This window comes from Aegilops tauschii, chromosome 5 (genome assembly GCF_002575655.3).
Source record: "Aegilops tauschii subsp. strangulata cultivar AL8/78 chromosome 5, Aet v6.0, whole genome shotgun sequence".
Lineage (NCBI taxonomy): Eukaryota > Viridiplantae > Streptophyta > Magnoliopsida > Poales > Poaceae > Aegilops > Aegilops tauschii.
In genome coordinates this window covers 269,029,187-269,044,470 of record NC_053039.3, presented here as the reverse complement: position 1 = coordinate 269,044,470, position 15,284 = coordinate 269,029,187, and positions in this window count along the sequence as shown.

The following is a 15,284-nucleotide window of genomic DNA, read 5'->3' as shown; positions in this document are numbered from 1 at the left end:
ATGTATTGATGTATTCTTGCGGCATTTGTATGCCTTGTATGTATCCCCAAATATTATGTAATGTTGATGTAATGATATCCACCTTGCAAAAGCGTCTTCAAGATGCGCTTCTAACCTTGGTGGGACCTTCGTGTTCCTTTAGGATAGGGTCGCATCTTGGGCATGACACGGTCAGTCGTCACCCTGGGAGCTGTGCCTTGAGGATTTGGCTTGGTTGCGTTGGCGGCGGAGTCATGGGTGGCAGAGTCATCATTGGTGGAGTAGGATGCAGACTTGCGAAATTGACCATCCAATGGACGAATGCCTTCATCAATAACAGCAGTAGCCTTGCCCTTTTCATCAGCTGAGGAAAATGTCCGTTTGAGGACTTCAATCGGGGGCAAGTAGCTGCAATGGTTCAGTGTATCAGCTTTGTAGTTGAGTGAAGACCTTGTTCTGATGAATCTCATAATCCACGGAGCATAAGGCTTCAACTCAAACGGTGACATTGCGACATTGGCCAGAGTCCTCATGAAGAAATCATGGAGGTTGACGGGAACGCCATGAATGATATTGAAAAGCAGATTCTTCATGATGCCAACGACTTCTTCTTCATTCGAGTCGTGGCCCTTGATAGGACTCAATGTCTTCGTCAGAATGCGATAAACAGTCCGAGGCACATATAGCATTTCCTTCACAAGGAATTTAGTTCTTGGGGCCTGACCTGGCTTCAATGGCTTCATCAACACTTGCATATAGTGATCTGTAAGCTCAGGTTCACTGTAGACGCAACGAGCAGCTTCAAGTGGAGGACTGAGAGGCAAAGCACAAAGCAATTCAGTAGCTGGTGCCTTGTAGTGAGTATTTTCAGACATCCAGTCCAGCACCCATGAATTCACATCTTCAGAGTCTCCGGTGATGTGCAGAGTTGCATAAAATTGAAGAATGAGCTCTTCATTCCAATCACATATATCAGTGCAGAAATTTAACAGCCCAGCGTCGTGAAGAACACTGAGGACTAGCACGAAGCACGGCAGAGATTCCATATCCACGTGAGGAATGTGCTCATGATCAAAGACTTTGTCTTTGTTGAACAGCACTAAGGAATAAAAATTTGCCTGGCTGGCAGTCCAGAAACGCCTCTTCCTAATGCGAGCAGAGTCATAGGGGTTGTAATCAGTGAAGAATACGTGCTCGCCGAAGAAATCATTAGCCTTGAATTTTTGCTTCCTTGAGAATGGATCCTTTGGTTTGGGCAGAGGAGTGTCAGTCAGTTGCATTACAACCTCAGGAATCGCAATCTCAGGTTCTTCAGGCTGAGGAATTTCTAGTTCCACTTCAGTGGCAGTCTGTGGCTTTAGTGATTCAGCAGCAGCAGTTTCTTCAGCGCTAGTGGCTGGAATTTCTTCATGGACAGATGGGGTTGCACGAGGTTCTTCAGATCCCATTTGTACGTCAGTAGCAACAGGGGACTGAGGAATTTGCTGTAAAGGTCTGAAGAGTGGAGAGTTGGTGTGCTGACTTTCCCAAAAGTCATCATTAATCAGTGGTGTGGTACAGCCAATGTCCACGTCTTCATCTTCTATTTCTTCAACGCCGGCCTCTTCAGCAGTAAACTGAGGCATAGGCGAGGAAATAGCTGGAGTTGAAGGGATTTCATCCACTTCAATTTCTTCATCCATCTGCTCTGACATAGCAGCAGAAGGAGTTTCTTCATCAGATCCGCTAGGGATAACATATTCTTCATCAAAAGGGACGATTTCCTTTGATGGCATGGAGGAAACAGGAACAACATCAATTGGATTAGCAAATGAGCTTGTCAATTTCTTCATCTTCTTCGGTGCTGAAGAATCTGAAGGAGCTGATGCTTTCCTTTTCTTCACTGCTGCACGTTCTGCAGCCTTGGTCTTCTTCACATCTGATGCAGATGGAAGGATTGGAGTTGGGGTAAGCGCAGGAGGAGCAGAGAAATGTGGTTGATTTTCTTCAGGCACAACTGATGCAGTTGCCCTGACCTCTTCATTTTCTTCAGGCGCACCACTAGTGGATGCCCTGGCAATTTCATCAGCGGCTGGAATGCAGTCATTAGCCCTGGAACTCACATTTTCTTCAGCAGCCTAAAAGTCATCAGCGGTGCTGGCATGTTCTTCAGTTGGCTGAACAGATGCTTCAGCCTGAGGAATTTCTTGTTGCGATGGGGCTGCAACATTTGAGGTGAACTTCTCAGTCAGTTTAACAAACCTGACCTTGGCTCCTTTCCAATCAGCATAGTAAGCATTGAAATCATCGCTGATGACTTTGATTTCAGACTGGATCTTCACAAGTTCATCAGTTGTCATAGAGACAACGTTGTTCTTCAGGAATTTCTCCTTCCTGTACTGCGCTTTCTTGATCTGCCTGGCCTTCTCAAATTTCCATTTCTCTTCTTGGATGAAGGCAGTCAGCATATGACTTTGGCCAGGAGTCAGCTTGAAGTCAGGCATAGGAGTGTTTGGGTCCTTGTGCCAGAGATCAATGTAATCGAGGATCAACTTTGATCCAAAAGCAGAGGCAGATTTGTGCCCTTGGCTCTAGCGGCCCTGACTTGCCTATCTCTGATGATTTCAGCAAGTTCTTCATCATTAGCTTCATCTTCTTCAGACGGGACTTGGAAGGCAACCTGCTTCTTGTGAGGACTTGGGCAAGAGCCTCGTCCAGCTGTGGTCTTTGTCTTCAGCAGAGAGGGTCTTGTTGAAGAATTTGGAGCAGCTGAGGAACTAGCTGAAGCTCCTGAGGCAATAGAGATGCCTGTAGTCCTTTGGCACATGGCAAGATGCACAAATGCTGAGGACTTGGTCGGAGCAGCTGAGGACTTTGGAGGAGCTGAGGATTTTGGAGGAGCAGGAGCAGCGTGAGGAATTGGCCGTGAGGGCTTTGAGGATTCTGGCCGTGAGGGCATTGAAGGTGAAGCACTTGGCTTACGCGTAGGCTTCTTTGCCATGGATTTCTTCGGCTTGACAGAGGCCTCAGTGGCAGCAGCAGCAGCAGCAGAGTCTACATTGAATTTCCTCACTGCTTCTCTGGCTTGTCTAGCCAGCTTGGCCTGGCGCTTGGCCCATTCATCAGGATAATCCTCACCACGCTTGAGGCTGGTGAGATCAGCTTCTTGGCCAGGTGCCAACGGAGGTCTTGGGCATGGAGGATTGAGTGCGAATTTCTTCATGTACTTGGGAGTCACATACCTGTACTCCCTCCACTCTCTTGCCCATCTCCTCTCTATCTTCTGAATGCGCACCTTGCGCTGATTTTTATCTTCCTCAGGGGGTGTGCAGTACCCAGCATATATGTCCTCAGGGATTTCAAATGTAGTGTTGACCTCAGGCCTCTTTCCTCCTTTCTGTGGCTTCTTTCGATCAGCCATTTTCTTCAAATGAGGAATTTGAACAATTGAATTCTCTGAAGAAGTATGCAACTTTTCTTCGAGGAACGCTGCAAATGAGTTAAGTTGATGAGAAGCTAGAGATTCAGCAGCGGACATCAGTACCTGTGAACAGAGTATAGTTGCGAGGAATTTGGAGAGGTCATATGCGTTCTCAGAAGGTTTTTCAAAAAGAACAAGTTTGAGGAATTTGACCAGATGAGTCTTGAAGAATTTCACTAAGCGTTCTTTGTATTAGGTTCCAGAGTTGTATAGATCGAAGATCCACACAATTGAGGAATCTTGAAGAAAAATGATGCTTAGAGAAACGAATCAAGAGCAGATGATATGTGAGGTGTTTAGTGTGTGAAGAATTTTAAGAACAAACACCTTTGAAGATTTTGTATAAATCGTTTGAATCAAAGAGGGCAGTAAAAGTAACTTTTAATTACCCTGGACGAAGAACACGACGAACTGGAATGTGGAGATGTGAAGTTCGTCAGTGCAGATCTTCCACGCCCTAAATCGGCGGAGGAAGACGGCTACGGTGGCGGCGGAGTGAAGATTTCCGCGTCCGGCGCAAGTACGGCGGCGACGAGGTCGAGGCAGTGAAGCTCTTCCTCACCGGCGACGATGAAGTAGCGGCGGTGCTAGGGTTTGAGAAGCTCGAGCTGGAGAGAGGTCGAGCGGAGTAAAGGAAATGAGGAAGGGGAGAGGGGGTATTTATAGCCATGGTGAAAAACTGTTTGCCCGAAGATTTTGGAAGAACGTGCCCCTGACCCTTCTCATTCGCTTGACATGTGTCACCCACGTACTGAGAAGTGGAGATCGTGTTAGATCGTGGGTGAATAGATAAGTATTTCGTGGGATGCGGAACGGTTTGAGCGGTAAAACCAAAAATTTGGATAAGATAAGTTAAAAGTTCCGTTCGCAAATTCTTCAGCTGACAAGGACACAGTGAAGATTTTGAACGAGTTTCAAATAGGACGCACATGAAGAATTTGTGAATAGATTGGGTTGAGTATAGCATAGAGGGCGAAGGGTCCGATCACATTCACTTAGCAGAAAAAGCAACTTGAAGAATTAGCCATAAGTGAATGCTGTAGAGGACATAAACATATATATATATATATATAGCCAATGAAGAAAAACGACGGAAACGGTGAAGACAATGCAAAGTTGAAGAAAATGAACAACTAAGGAATTTCAAAAATTGAGGAAAAACTCAAATTGAAGATTTTCAACTTTTGTGGTGGCGTGACCCACCGTATAAGAATGATGATTTCAGACACCGTGTACAATTGTCGTAGGGCTATGAGAATCAAATTCTTCATTAATTTCTTCACACTTAGAGTGTTATTGTTCATTGATTGAAGAAAAACGTTTCTTCATGTGTTGCACATCTAAGTCATCAATTTTGCATAAGTGTTAGGATGAGTGTCCTTTTCAAAGAACATTCGAAGATTCTAGGATATTTAGCTCACACCGCAACTCGCCAAATCTCTTCCCATCCAAGGGCTTTGTGAAGATATCGGCTAGCTGTTCTTCAGTCTTCACATGCTCAATAGAAATGTTGCCCTTCAACACATGATCGCGAAGAAAATGATGACGAATCTGAATGTGCTCTGTCTTCGAGTGCTGAACTGGGTTGTGAGCAATCTTGATGGCACTCTCATTGTCACAGAAGAGAGGCACATTCTTCACGCTGACGCCATAGTCCTTGAGAGTTTGCTTCATCCACAGTAATTGAGCACAGCAAGAACCAGCAGCAATGTACTCAGCTTCAGTAGTACACAGTGATATGCAGTTCTGTTTCTTCAAGGACCAATAGACCAAAGATCGTCCGAGGAAATGACATGTACCAGATGTTGACTTGCGTTCCACATGATCACCAGCATAGTCAGAGTCAGAATGTCCAATGAGATCAAAAGCCGAGCCCTTGGGGTACCATAACCCAAGTGTTGGTGTGTGAGCTAGATATCAAAGAATATGCTTCACAGCCTTATGGTGTGATTCCTTCGGTGTAGCCTGAAATCGGGCACACATGCAAAAACTAAGCATAATATCTGGCCTAGATGCACATAAATACAATAAAGAACCAATCATGGAGCGGTATACCTTTTGATCGAAGTCAATACCATTTTCATCAGTGCACAGATGGCTATTTGTGGGCATCGAAATTTTGACGCCTTTGCAATCTTGCATGCCGAATTTCCTCAGTACATCCTTGAGGTATTTCTCCTGAGATATGAATATGCCATTGCGCTGTTGACGAATTTGAAGACCTAAGAAGAATTTCAATTCTCCCATCATAGACATTTGATATTCTTCACTCATCATATAGGCAAATTCATCACTATAACGTTGGTCAGTACAGCCAAAGATAATATCATCAACATATATTTGGCACACAAAAAATTCATCATCATAAGATTTAGTGAAAAGAGTAGGGTCGAGTGAACCGGGTTTGAAGCCTTTCTTCATGAGGAATTCCTTCAAAGTATCATACCACGCCCGAGGGGCCTGCTTGAGGCCATAGAGGGCCTTGTTTAGTCTGAAGACTTTGTCAGGATGCTTAGGATCTTCAAAACCTGGGGGTTGAGCAACATATACTTCTTCCTCAAGCTTACCATTGAGGAATGCACTTTTCACATCCATTTGATATAAAGTGATATCATGATGGTTAGCATAAGCAAGTAATATGCGAATAGCCTCAAGTCTAGCAACAGGTGCAAACATTTCATCGAAATCAATTCCTTCAACCTGTGTGTAGCCTTGAGCTACAAGCCATGCCTTATTCCTCACCACAAGGCCATTTTCATCTTGCTTGTTGCGAAAGATCCGCTTTGTGCCAATGATATTGTGCTTGCGAGGATCTGGACGTTTGACCAGTTCCCAGACGTTGTTGAGCTCGAATTGATGTAATTCTTCTTGCATGGCCTGAATCCACTCAGGCTCCAGAAATGCTTCATCTACCTTAGTGGGCTCTGTGATAGAGACAAAAGCATAGTGCCCACAAAAGTTAGATAAATGTGAAGCTTTTGAGCGTGTGAGAGGACCTGGTGCTTCAATGTCATCGATGATCTTTTCAACTTGCACTTCTTTTGCAACGCGAGGATGAGGTGGTTGTCGTCGAGGAATTTGATCAGCATTTTCTTCAACACCATTTTCTTCAGCATTTTCTTCAGGTGCATTAGCTCGACGTTCTAGAATGAATTCTTCAGCAGATTCTTCGGTAGGAATGACATCCTCAGTAGCCTTGAACTTGATAGTTTCCTCAGGTGCTGGTTCATCTATCACAGAGGGTAGGTGCTCTCTTTGCGAGCCATTAGTTTCATCGAACCACACATCTACAGTTTCAAAGTGAAGAACATTGTTGAAGACTCTATAGGTGTGCGAGTCCTTTCCGTAACCAAGCATAAAACCTTCATGTGCTTTCGTTGCAAATTTAGCATTGTGATGAGGATCTCTAATCCAACATTTAGCACCGAAGACTTTGAAATAACTCACATTGGGTTTCTTGTTAGTGAGGAGTTCATAGGCAGTCTTCTTGAAGAATTTGTGAAGATATACTCTGTTGATGATGTGGCACGCAGTAAAAATTGCCTCAATCCAGAAGTGACGAGGCGTCTTGTACTCATCAAGCATAGTGCGAGCCATCTCAACAAGAGTTCTGTTCTTGCGCTCCATGATGCCATTCTGCTGAGGAGTGTAAGGAGCAGACAACTCATGAGTAATACCAAGTTCATCAAGACCAGAATTCTTGAACTCAGTTCCATTGTCACTTCTGATGTGCTTGATCTTCACACCAAAGTTGGTTGAAGCCCTCGAGGAAAATCGTTTGAAGACTTCCTGCACTTCATGTTTGTAAGTGACAATATGTACCCATGTGTAACGAGAGTAATCATCAACAATAACAAAGCCATAGAGAGATGCATCATTTGTGACAGCTGAGTAATGATTAGGACCAAAGAGGTCCATGTGAAGCAATTCGAATGGTCGAGTAGTGGTCATGATAGTCTCCGCTGGATGCTTAGCCTTGGTCATCTTTCCAGCTTCACAGGCTCTGCATAAGTGATCCTTGAGGAATTTTACATTCTCAATGCCAATGACGTGCTTCTTCTTCGCAAGCGTGTGCAAATTCCTCATGCCTGCATGACCAAGTCATCGATGCCATAGCCAGCCTTCTGAAGCTTTTGCAAGTAGGCACACGGCTGGTTGCAGTCCTGTAGAGAAATCAACAATATACAAGTCTCCTCTCCTAAAGCCTTCGAAGACTTTGGAATTGTCAGCTTCCATAACCACAACACAATGATACTTGCCAAAGACAACAACCATATCGAGATCGCAAAGCATTGAGACAGACATAAGGTTGTATCCTAAGGACTCGACAAGCATGACTTTGTCCATGTGTCGATCCTTTGTGATCGCAACCTTACCTAGACCCAATACCTGACTTTTGCCTTTGTCAGCGAAGATGATATGCTTCAGATGCGATGGTGATAAGGGAGCATCCATCAATAGATTCTTGTCACCAGTCATGTGATTTGTACATCCACTATCGAGGACCCACTCAGTGGCTTTGGGTTGATCATCCTGCAGATGAATTAGTGCAGCTTACGAACTTCATATACTTCATCAGTGAAGAATATGACATCACAATTCATCAGATCAATTTCATCAAGCAATGCAACAGATAAAGCAGTATGAGGACGTGAGAAATGAAAGTTCATTTCTTCATGATTAGCATGCGTCCTTTCAGGCACTTTTCAAGTCTCCAGCAAATTCTTCAGACGTTCACGCACGTTTGGAGACCTGACCCTGCATAAAAGATTAGTCCTTTTTCTTCACCACCCACATCTGAAGGGGTGGCAAAGAGTTCATCACTGTGCGAGCTCCTTACGAGAAAGGTGGCATAGAAGCCAATCCATTTCGTTTCACATAAGAGGAGTTAGGGTAAGCATATGAATAAGCAGAGAAATTCTTCGAGGACTTATGAACATAATGATTAGAAGAATAATGCTCATATTCATAGCCCTTAGCTCTTCCCTGCGAAACAGAGTTGTTAGCACGATGATGTTCAATTGAGGACTTTGATCCTTTTGAGAAATATGATCCACGTGAGGAATTCGATCTGTGTGAGGACTTGGATCCATAAGAAGAATTTGGTCCATATGAAGAATTTGATCTGTGGTTCCTATTCTTCACAGGTGGTGTCATGAGGACATTCACCTGAAGACTTTCAAGGCACCTTTTGGGAACCCAGATTTTCTTCATAGGAGAACCGTTCCTGCAGTTAGTGCCAACATATCTAGCAAATACTTCACCATTCTAATTTTTAAACAGTTTATAGTTGGAGTCAAATGACTCATCAAAAGGGTGAGAAGATTCACATGCAACCCATGAGGTTTTGGGGTACTGCTCAGGCTTCCAATATGTACCATCAGCATTGAGTTTCCTCTCAAAGGCAATACCCTCTTTCCTAGGGTTCCTGTTGAGGATCTGCTTTTTAAGCACATCACAAAGAGTCTGATGCCCTTTGAGGCTTTTGTACATGCCTGTCATGTACAATTCCTTCAGCCATGCATCGTCAGTGATACGAGCAATGTCCTCAGATGAGGAATTAGTGATAGCAGATACAGTTGAGGAATTTGTAGCATTAGAAGCATTTGAACATTCAGGTGAAGAATTAGCAGATTCACGTTCAATGCATTTCAAACATGGAGGAACAAATCCTTCCTGAGCAGCGCTGATTTGTTGAGCAAGTAATGAATCGCGCTCCTTCTGAAGATCTTCATAACTCACTCTTAGCTTCTTAAGATCTTGCTTTCTTTGAAGAAATTCATAAGAAAGCTTCTCATGATCAGATACGGGAGTGTTATGATGACCATGAAGATTGTCAAACCTAGTCTGAAGTCTATGAAGATTTTCAGTCAAGGTTTTAGTGCGATCCATTTCTTCACCCAACATATCATCACTCTTGTCTAGCATGTTTTGAACCTTTTCAAACGCCCTTTGTTGTTTCACAGCAATCTTAGCAAGTTTAGAGTAGCTGGGCTTGAGGTTTTCATCAGATTCATTCTCATTAGATTCAGAGGAGGTATATTTGAGTACCTTGGCACCCTTTTCCATGAAGCAATAGGTGGGAGTGTAGTCTTCATTGCCTTCATCAGCCTTGTTGGTGAAGCCATTTTCTTCAGAGTTGAAGATAGACTTGCTGACGAATGCAGTAGCGAGAGATAGACTCGCTACTCCAGACTCTGACTCCTCAGATGCCTCCTCTTCCTCATGTTCCTCAGATTTAGCTTCAGAGTCCATTTCCTTGCCAATGAATGCCCGAGCCTTCTTGGAGCTGCTCTTCTTGTGAGATGAAGACTTTCAGGATTTTGATGATGAAGATTTTGAGGATTTCTTCTTTTTCTTCGCATCATCAGAACTGTAATCCTTGTATTTCTTCTTCTTTGATTCCTTTTCCCACTGAGAACAATCTTGAATGTAGTGTCTAGGTTTCTTGCATTTGTGACAAAGCCTCTTCTTGTAGTCACTGGATGAGGAATCATTGCTGCTTGAGGATCTTCCAAAGCGACCACGTCTTGAGAACTTTTGAAATTTCTTCACGAGCAGTGCTAGTTCCTGGCTCAGTTCTTCAGGATCACCAAGGTTGCTGCCAGAGTCTTCATCTTCAGACTCTGAAACTGCCTTGGCCTTCAGTGCATGTGATCTGCCATAGCTCGAGCCATAGAGGTCTCTCTTTTCAGCAAGCTGGAACTCATGAGTATTTAGCCTTTCGAGGATATCAGTGGGATCAAGTGACTTGTAATCAGCATGTTCTTGTATCATCAATGCCAGAGTATCAAATGAGGAATCAAGCGATCTCAACAATTTCTTCACCACCTCATGGTCGGTGATGTCAGTGGCACCAAGCGCTTGAAGCTCATTTGAGATGTCAGTGAGGCGATCGAAGGTTTGTTGAACATTTTCATTGTTGAGTTTTTTGAAGCGGTTGAAGAGATTGCGAAGAACATCAACTCGAGAATCACGCTGAGTTGAGACTCCTTCATTCACTTTGGACAGTCTATCCCAGATAAGCTTAGCAGTTTCCAAAGCACTCACTCTTCCATACTGTCCTTTATTCAGATGGCCACATATGATATTCTTCGCTTGAGAATCGAGTTGCTTGAATCTCTTCACATCGGTAGCGTTCAGTGAGGGTGAGACAGAGGGAACACCATTTTCCACAACATACCAGAGATCGTTATCAATTGTCTCAAGATGCATTCGCATCTTATTCTTCCAGTAGGGGTAGTCCGTCCCATCGAAGGTAGGACACCCAGCAGAGACCTTGATCATACTTATACTATTACTCTTGTGGCGAACATTCTTTGGGCATAGTATATTGTACTCTCATGAAGAGAAGCGGTGCACGCACGCACTAGTTCCCTCACATCCACTCGCGGGTACACGTAGAAGCGCATTTTTAAGCTAGGAGCACATTTTTTTACAAAGAGGCATCCCAATTGACATTTTGAGTAGTTTAGTTTTCAACTTGATGGAGGGTCGGGGACCACACGTGACTGATACAGTACATAGTGCGTCCTGGATGCGGTCATTTGATAGTGTGACCTGGAAGCGGTGGCACGTTATTCATCGACTTTTATTTTTACTTGAACTTTAAATGAAAATAGTGGTTCACGCATATTCAATTTAATAACAGTTGCTACAACAAAATGACTCCACTATATATATAAGCAGGAGCCTCGATGCTTGCTTTACTAGGGTTCCTGTCCTTTACTCTCTCATGCTCTCGAGATCTAAGCAAGACATAGGTGACCACACTCTCTCTCTGCTCACGGCTGGTCACAAATCCGGCCGGACCACCTCGGCCGGGGTAGGGGTGTAGGTGCATCGTTCACGCGGTCGTTGGTCGCGAGGGAGGAGACCAACAGATGTCCGCACGTACCGATCGGCGGCCGTGTCGTTCTCTCTGAGACAGCACTGGCTCGGGAAGGCCTCCGACCCGTTCTTCCTCCTTGTGGTATTGTGGCCAATATGCGGCCTCCCGACGCCGTCTTTACCACATCCCATGACTCTCAGGTATATATTCCTTCGAAACCTGCCTTGCTCTACTGCCCTAGCTCCCCACATGGCTGTGTGTGGATGTTTTTCTACTTCCGTTGGCTATTCCAAAGCCACCCAGACTTTTACTATTATTAGAGGTAAAGCTAGTTCATACAGTCAAATCTAAGAGTTGGTTCAAACAGGGAAGAAAGTGGGAAAGCTGTAGCATGAATCTAGGACTTGGTTCTAAGAGGAAACGGGGGAAAGTAGTAGATACTGGCTACCCAACCGGTCTCTTGGTTGAAAAGGCGAAGAAAGTGGGGTGGATGGCGAAGGACGGGGGGAAGTGGACCTATCTCTTGGTCAAAAAAGGAAAGAAAGTGAGGGGTGTTGGGGGACAACGCAAATGAGAATGACAAGGTCTAGATTTCTTGTGCTCACATAGGAAAATGTCGCCGAGGAGATGAAAAATGGGACAAATGCAGACATGCTGCCTGAATGTTTGCCGCTCTCGGCAACCACATCTGCCTCACCACTTTATGCCCCGACCGTGCCTACACCCTTATCGCTACCGTTAATGTAAAATCACATGAAGCATGAAGCAACGCCACCTAATGTCACTTTTAAGTAATGGTCTAGTGTCGTCGATAAATTGAAGCAATGCCACCTAATGTCACTATTAAGTAATGGTCTAGTGCCGTCGATAAATTGAAGCAATGACACCATCATTTTATGGAGTGCTTCTGTCTTGCTTTATTTCCCATGAATTGTGTTTTTGCAGTTACACTTGAATATCCCACCGCTAAAATTGCTTCATCCTAGTGGAACTGCAAAAATTTGATTGCACATTTACTGACCATGTGCTACTCTCATGACAGTAATACTAATGCTATTGTTGTGCATGTTAATCTAGTGGCAGTGTTGATGTGATGTGATGGTACTTCTTACTTAATGGCACTTTCATACTGTCAATGTAGTGCCAAGTATAACACAATAGATGTTGTTGTTAATCATATGCCACTGCAAATAATGTCACTATTTAAATAATCGTATTTCATATTTGCGCAAACAGGGATGTCTGTCCCCATATCGTTTCTATCTGTGCAATCAAAAGTACACACCTCAGATTTAGTAGAACTGCACAAAATGAGATGGCTATTCCTAGCTGCCGTCGTCTAACCTCCCGTATTCCAGGTATTCCTACATTGGTAGTAACTAGGTAGAATGACCAACGCAATCTAAAAGAAGCCGATTCGTACATTTTACTTCCTAATTGCAGTGGAGGGACGAGCGAAAACAACTGCATCCTTGTCGGGAATGCACTTTCTCCCAATTCACGGATGGAAAGAGGACTAGCTGGCACGGCTGCACGGAGGTTTTTGGGATAGGTGTGTGGACAAGAGGCATTGAGGTCTGCTTATTTCTGCAAATAGTGGTGCTTAAATTTAGTGGAACTGCACAAGAAGTTCAGATGTTCATTAGACTACATGGTTCATTTAGCATTCCAAATGAGAACACAATCATAATTGGTTATTCTGGAATGAGAGAACCTAACCCTGGATGGTGGCAACAAGAAAAACCAAAGTGAACTCCGGGAAATTTAAGCCTTCCTAGGGAGGCCCTTTGCTCAGAGAAGCCTTGCTTGATTTTTCCTGATTTGTAAACCTTCTCACAACTTTGTCTTTTGTTGTGAACTAGTAAATGTTTGTTATTTTTATGAATCATTGAGATCTATAAAATTGCTTAACTTATGCTTTTCAAGTATTTTATGAATCTGAGTTTAATGTGAATGTTCCACATGAACGCTGGACTAGCATGTGAACGTTTGGAATTTACATTGTGGCCTCAGTTAACTGCATGAAACACTATAACAAGATACGTAGTTGCTTATATGTCAGACAACAGATTATTGATTGTTAGCTGGTCGATAGCCTACTTTGCTAGTGTTGAAGCGAGCTGAGCCAATGTGCCATGTCTTACACAACTACCATGTTTACAAGTACTTAACCAGCCTTACGTACCCTATCTACACGTCCGCGCACAGTTCTCGAACAAGTACTCTATTTCATCAAACACACACTGCTCGTATGATAAACCATGTCAACTTATGTCTTACCATGCCATATTACATGAAAAAACTAGTGAGGACGCATCGGTTTCGGCAACAATTAGGATGGTTCTCACATGATTCACGGGCACACAAAAGTAGCAGTAGTTCCCATAGGCGGATTGAAACAGAGTACTAGCCCTAGAGGGCTCAATAATAGGCAAGGTTCGCATAATTAGACACAATCCAAACTACTTTTAAACACTAGCTGGGGCAACTATTTGATGTCTCGATCTTATTTGGGATGGACACAAGACAGACCTTGCCATGAACATCGTCGAGGCCGTCCGGCAGCAGCTCAATCCTGTGAACCTTCCTGAAGATAACCTTGTGGCCTTGCCACTCATAAGCTTGTTTGTGGAGGCATGCCACATCATCTTCCTACGTAAGCTTGACAACAATAGTATGCCTCACAAACGAAGGAGTAGCTTTGAACTTCTTGCGTTTCAGTACACCCTGGACAACACGCCTGACAACAGTGAGGCTAGAATACATCTCGACTTTGGTATAAGTGCAAATGGCTTCCAAGATCCAACAACCTAAGAACTTTGTTTTCCTAGTGCGTATATTCAGGTCATCCGCCTCATAGTGAGTGACATGTACAACCACATAATCCTTGTCTGCATCAGGGCTCTAATTGAAACAAAAACAAATTCTGAATTACTTTCCAATGTAAAAAACACAAGTTGTTTAAACATCTATGTAGAGTCAAAAGTATGCATGGCATGGAAGGTAGCATGGCATCGAAGCTAAGAAAATTTTGCATTATTTATCACCACATACTTAGATGAAAAACCACAATCGATATCGGCAAAGAAGAAAAATCTTGGGAAGCTCAGCTGGGGGGGGACACATCCTCAAACGGGGAAAACTGCTCCTACAGGGCCACGGGGGCTGTAACCTCAAACGGGGCGTTGACCATCTCAGTAGTGGTCGTGAGTATATCTGGGGTTGGCTCGGTGGCGGCCTCCATCTTCTTGGAGCTCTCTGTCTCGTGGGGATCAGCCTCCCGCGTTCGCTCCAACATCGGCATATCTTTGACTGGTTCTACTTGGTCCATCATGAAGCTGACGAATAGCAGACAGCTGAAAGGAAAACACAATTGCAATGCATGACAATGAAACTAAAAAGAGAGTGAGGATGGGTAACCACTTTGCAAAAGTTCTTTTTTCTGAAAGAAAATATTCCAACATCATGGATCCGCTTACCTTCCTTTCGTTGGGAGATAAGAACAATGGCAGATGCGAGTGTTGGATTTCTTGAAGACGGTGAGGGAGAAGGGGATTCAACAAGGAGTGAAATGATGGTTGCTTCATCCGTCAAACTTAGACTGTGGGGAGGTGGGGTTTTGTGATATGACAGCTTGTTACTGCCGCGCTATGACTAGGGTGACTCTCCGCCTACATACCGCCCTCTAATTTGGTGGATGGCATTTGGGCCCGCGCGCTGCATGGCCCGCATGTCGGTGAACCAAAGTAAAACGGCCTTCAATAGAGGGAGACATTTCAATGACCTCGGAGGAGCCAGAAGTGGTAGTGTATCGACTGTACTAGTAGTAATTGTTTTTCTGGGTAGCTGTAGAGTGTCTCCACTGTACTAGTAGTAATTGTTTCTATGGGCCCAAGACAAAACAGCCTATCCACCCTACTAAATATAAAATCAATTCAAAAGCCCATATATTTACTTAATGAGAGGCACTACCCAGCACACCGCCCCCCCAAAAAAACCTGGGTGCTCTTCTTC